This window comes from Pavona decussata, unplaced genomic scaffold (assembly GCF_977016875.1).
Source record: "Pavona decussata unplaced genomic scaffold, jaPavDecu1.1 SCAFFOLD_2, whole genome shotgun sequence".
Lineage (NCBI taxonomy): Eukaryota > Metazoa > Cnidaria > Anthozoa > Scleractinia > Agariciidae > Pavona > Pavona decussata.
Window position 1 is genome coordinate 731,104 of NW_028145426.1, and position 6,127 is coordinate 737,230.

The following is a 6,127-nucleotide window of genomic DNA, read 5'->3' on the forward strand; positions in this document are numbered from 1 at the left end:
TCCTTGTAATAGCATGATATTTCTCCGTGTCAGCTCTCATTTCTTTCTTATTTTTTTGTCAACGTAGACCAACGTACCGTAGTAGTTGAGAACTTGGATAATACCCATAAGGTTTATAAGTTAGGCGATTACATCGAATCTCCATGAAGTGAAGAAATAATATATAGATCGCAGCTTAAAAGGATTCTAGTAATAATTAATATAAATAGTGGACACCAATATAAAGTTTGATTTAGCCGAACAGCTTTGTTGTTTGTACACTTCGATAGAATGGCTCGTCACACATGACGCAAAATGTCATGGGATTTTGAATGTGTGATTTGTCTTTTGTTATTTAGTAAATAAACCCGTTCAGGCGGCTGATATATCGAAGAATAATGCCTAAGCCTGAAAGATTGTCGGACAAATGAACAGTTGGCCGAAAAGCAACCCAGTATCACTTGTGTGGCTCAGTTAAACACAACCACCCCTCCCCCCTTCCCCGCCCCGCCCTCCCCCAAGCTCTTGTCAGTGCTTTTGTTTTTCCATCTAACACCCTTCTCTTTATCTTGTCCGATCCATCCCATGCGATGCTGGGGAGACAGGAAAGGCTCTATCTATACTCTTGTCGTACCCCATGTTGATGAGAAGATAACTGAGGCTTATTTTAGCGGCCATATGTCCCCGATTACGCTATCCGTCGTCCGTTTATACTTTGTCTTTTCACTGTTGTCTAGTGTGTCATTCCGAAAGAACTTCTGAATACACGGAAGAGAGACATAAGCCTTTTTTTCTCCATCTACTTTTCACTCTCTCCTATTGAGGTCTTTCGAGAAGAAACGTATGCATGAGTACAAACATCATATGGTGCATGGTGTGGTATCTCCATGGACTAAAAAAAAAGGATAACAATTTTTTATGGCATGGAAAAAATTCTCTCCCCTGAAGGATCCTAGGAGGTTGTTCTGTTATTCATATATTTGTTTTATGTTTTATATTGCAAAATCGACGGAAGAATGTGGCAGAGATGTATCCTTGGTTACTTTTGTTCACTCAGTCAGGGAATATCCTTTATCATAAGGGAAGTGGCCAAAACTACTATACTCAGCCAGATCCACCAAACCACAAAACAGATGGTGGTCTCTGCGTGCACTCACCTTTCTCAACCTCAAAAGATGGTGTCTTTATTGCATAGCCACCCCTCTATCCAGCAGTAAAAAATGGCAATGGTATTCAAACCTCACTTGTTTATCTAGCAATGCTGATTCTTGCTAGCTGAATATTTCTGTGTCAAAACAAATTTGAAAGCCAATAAAATTTTGTCGGTAACTTTCATAAGATAGGTTGTGTCTCCGATTATCCCGCTACCCCAGACAATGTGGGTCCTCCTCGAACTGACAAACTTGTTATGACCAGTTCCCTAAAAACTTACTGTACATGTAGAGCCCCTGTGATATTCAGTGCTATTCAGGAAGTTGCTGCGGGTATCATATCTGTAACAATGGTGGCGTAACAAAGATCACAGGAGATGTATACACCCTTGTACCGTTTGAAATTCTGATTGGTATCGGTGTCCGTGCGTTATCACATTACTGTGCTGTTTCGATGTTGTGAAATATATCTTCTGAAACTCATTAATGATTCAAAAGCCAAAGACAGGAAAATCATACATCGTGACGTGTTTGGATATCTGATAAAAAAAACTCCTCGTTTTTACATCCTTAATTTACCCTTTAAAATCAGTTTGTTTGAGAAGCTATATCAAACACTCGTCACAATGTTTCATCATAACATCAAAACAGTCAAAACCTTGATGTTCGTCAAAAATACTCCGCTACGCGCCGTATTTTCAACTCTCTTCTCGGTGTTTGATATTTGATGAAACATTGTGTCTCGTGTTTGATTTATTACATGACAACAGATGTTGTCTCTCAACTGTAAGGACCTGTCCTTAAACGTATATAATTTAACTATCACATTTTGAAATCTATATTCCTCTTTAAAAGATTTGAGCTATTTCTTTTTTTTTTTTCTTTCTTTTTTTTTTTTTTTTGCATCTCCCCTGTGCTTCTCCCTCGTGTAATGTCTTCCCAGCGGTATTTTTCTTTCTTTTTATTTATTTTTTGAGCTAAACGGCTAACTTTATTCGGGGTTCATATTTAGAACTTTTCGTTAGGAGATGACAGGTTTCCTTCCGTCTGTAATCAGATTCTACGGGGCAAAATGAACCAACAGCTTTTTTTTGAACATCTAATCGATACACTGCGAAAAAGGAAAAAAAACCCACTAAGCACAGAAAAAAGATGAGAGATTTTAATTCGATATATGCGATGCAAATATTTTCGAACGAAAGAAAAATGTGTTATAATTGTCACAGTTGCCTTTTTTATTCCCGATTTCCTGTAATTTATCTGTGTTACAGTAACATTATCGCTTGTTTCTAAACAGTGTACAGAGGGCGCTTATAATCAGTAAACACACTTCCTTACCAAATATATTCCACCAGTTACAGTGGCCTGCACCGGTTTTCAGCACTTTTCAGTCCTTTTACTTCGATGGAAGTTAAACTACCCTCAATCAGTTGATACAAAAATAGTGGTATCAAACAAATGCCTGTTAAAAACAGCCTTTAGTGATTATAACTCGATAACCTCCAACGTTTTTTTCCCAATTTGTTTTTTTTTCTTTTCTTTTTTTTTTTTGCTTTTCGTAAGGGCTAAACGGGAAAGATCTGAAAGTCTTCCCGGAGTATTTTCCATTGAACGATTCTGGGAGGGATTGTGTGGTTAAAGTTGGGCGTCAGTATCACCTATTATTCAGGAAAATAATTTCATTCTTGTAATAACAAGTATCTCCTTTAAAAGGAGATGGCAATAAAAAATAATGCGCTTAAGATTTTATTTTATTTTTCGTTGTTTGCCCAGCTAGCTTTAAGCAGATTCCCTCGGAGTAAAAGTTGTCATAATTTTATTTTGAAACTTTCTGAGATTGTTTACTAGTATGTATTTAAAAAAAAATGCAATAATAAAATAGGTCGCCATGGACGCTAAAGAGCAAAAGATCCACTCAATTACCCCATATCTGCTTGCAATATTTCAGCATACAATTTCAGAAATAGGAAGTTTCGTTATAGTGTCCACAATAAGCGGTATTGTAACTATGGAGTTCTCCAGACGTCGTCGGTTCATGTTCATATAATGGCCGATATTAATAATTGTAAATATGGAAAGGCCTTGTTATAAAGTTTTTTGACGATAGAATGTCCGTTTGCCAGCGGGTCCATGCCATCGGCTGACTCAGTATCGGATTTATTTTTGACCGAATTTGAACGTCTGCAGTAAAAGTTTTCGTTGTTATAGAGAGAGTGGCCGAGAGTTTATTTTGATGTAAGGTTAAAAGCAGTTCTTGTATGTATTAAGCATTTTGGCTTAAGGTTCCAATATCCGGAGATAACCATATAAATAACTTTTGTTGAATTATATTTGGCCTATTACATATTCCTTTAGGCAGTATGTAGTATGTAACATTTTGGTCCATTTTGGATGAAGCATTCCGTCATTCCGCAAACTACCTGTCGCCTTTCCTATTTATTTTTGCCGGACTTTCAGTTTTTGACCTTTCGATTTCTGGCTAGCCGTTTTTGGTTTCTGAGGCTCTCGGAGGGCTTTCAAAATTTTTATTTTGGATTTAAAAATTAAAATTATTTGATTTTCTTCAGTTTAGTCATAATAATTGAAGTAATGACTAAACTGAAGGTATTCTAGCGAAGCAGGTTTTTCTTAAAACATTGTCGCATGACACATTTAATTTGCCCCTGAGTTCGGGAAAATGCGCAAGTTTTTTCTCCTTGCTTTTTTCCTTTACACTTGTCGAGAGAAAAAAATCTAGTAGGTAGTATTTCGGTTTAAGCTCCCGGCATTGGAGGCTTAAAAGTTGCGTTGAGCTTAATTATATATTGCCTGTTGTAGTTCGGCTTTCGGTATCACTGACGTACGTTGCACCTTATTACACGTCAAGGAATCACTGTTATTAGCTGACACAATTGAATTAAACCTTCAATAAATCTTGCTCGTGAAATCTTGTTGTTTTGTAATGGAGTGAAATAAATCTTGACAAGGAAACTTAACCAAGAAAACTTGTTCGTGTGTAATGGACCATATTCATAAATTCACAGTTTATTTCTGCCTTTGTGACATCATTAGAAAACGATATATTTTTTTTTCGATTTGTCAGAATGTAGATAAGGAAGCGTACCTCCTAAAGTTTGGCTTTTCACAGAGTGCAGAGTCTTGGTAAGTAAAATTTTTTGATGGACATCTTATTTAATTTTAACGAAAATAGACTTGAGAAGATATTAGCGCGGGTTAGGACCCTTTAATTTGTTTCTCTAGAAGCGGACCTGTTTGGGTCGAGGATCTTTATCATGATCGAAAATACGGATGAACTTTACACAAAATAGTTGAATTCCCCGTTCCAACCATGCCGTTATATAGTTGTACCGTCTCACTCTGGCCCCTGTGTTTTGGATCAGTCATTTTCTTATCCCAAACACGTCATCAGTGCCTCCAACGGCCGCCTTTTGGAGTGTCCAATCGTTATTTCGACAAAGATGATTTTAAGCTCATACAATATGATCTGGAACATTTTAGACAAGACTTCAGAATCCTATTTACATTTCCTGTGGCTGGGCTTTCGGTCACGAGTTCCTGTTTATTAGATCGTGTGACGTGATTTGGATCAATTTCAATTCCATTTTCATTAGCCTTGCCACATCTTGAAATCCACAGTTTTGTTGCCTTTGTTGAAACATTTAGACCTCAAAAGGAGTAGTTATGTAGGTGGTGAGTAAACAGACTCAAAGTTTATGTTGTCAATCTATACTTTCGGTTGTTACGGTAGTTATCAGATGAGAATCCTGTGCACCTTCCAAAGTTTGCCTTGGATTTCCTCATTTTTCTGATTAGATATGACGGTATAATCCCGTGTACTCGGTAAGGGCGATTAAGCTGTTTGACAAATTAATTTATGTGGGTGATAATTTTTTTCACTAACAAAACTGAAGCCTTAGACGCGCAAGCTAATCTACTCCTCTACTGTAGTAAAGGGCGAGTGGCTGCAGACTCTGACTTGGATTTTTGTGTTGTTAAAATTAATTATTTTTTCTTCTACGACATAATGTAGTCAGTTTCATTGAGAGCATCATACGTTGCCATTTATCTCTGTGACCGCCATATTGGATTCTTGATCCTATCTTGGATGTTTTGATTTCCAGAATATCACCTCAATTGAGCCAAATTAGAGTGAAACCCGGTTAATACGGACACCAATGTGACATGCCAAACTGTCCGTATTATTCGGCTATCTATATTATGCGGGCTCTCAGAATTAGTGGCACAGGTACATGTTTCATCGATGGTTAGGCTAAGTCAGCAGGAGGATGCATGTTTAGTGTCTTAACTTATAACTGAAGGAACCTTACGCTCATTCTTATAGTCTCGCACTAAAACTAATGTTCTCTCAGTGCTTCAACCGCAACTGACATCGTTATGATTAAAAATAGCGCGCAACTTTTTTAGTTTGAAGTTTAGGGAGAAGAGCTGAATATTGGACAATTTATACAGTGCGCAGAAAACCACTGTCCGTAAAGTGAGATTAAATTTGTACGAGAGCGTATCACTCGGGTCCGTTGTCCGTATTAATCTGTGTCCATATTTAAGAGATAATACATGAGCTTTTTGTTGCGAAAAGCACAACTGTCCTTAATATGAGGGTGACCGTATTGAGCGGGTGTGCGGAAAGCGGGGTTCCACTGTAACTGAAATTGACTTTAAAAAAAACACTCGAAAATAGGTAGTATTCGGTAAGAAAAAGCTATATTCGGCCTACATAAAACCTTCTCGTGCCAAAGGAAGAAAGAAATTTAGACAATAAAAATATGTCGAACGAAAATACTAGCAGCCACTGAAAGTCTTGGTCCCGTAAAATAAAATCTGGTAAAGAAATTTCCAGAAAAGTTGAAAGGGGATGGCATCCATATCCCCTCCCATCCTTCCCGCCCCCTTCTCTGCTATATCCAATGGTTAAATCTCAGTGTGAAATTTTTGTTTTGCAGGATATTTCTAGGTTTTCTGTGAACCACTAAGGGGAA

At 37.5% G+C, this 6,127-nt stretch overlaps 1 long non-coding RNA gene across 1 annotated transcript in view; it reads left to right on the plus strand.

The window, feature by feature from the left end:
* The window catches only part of LOC146489867 (uncharacterized), a 127,618-nt gene that overhangs the window by 45,711 nt on the left and 75,780 nt on the right, over positions 1 to 6,127 (plus strand). The gene's annotated exons all lie outside the window — the stretch shown is intronic.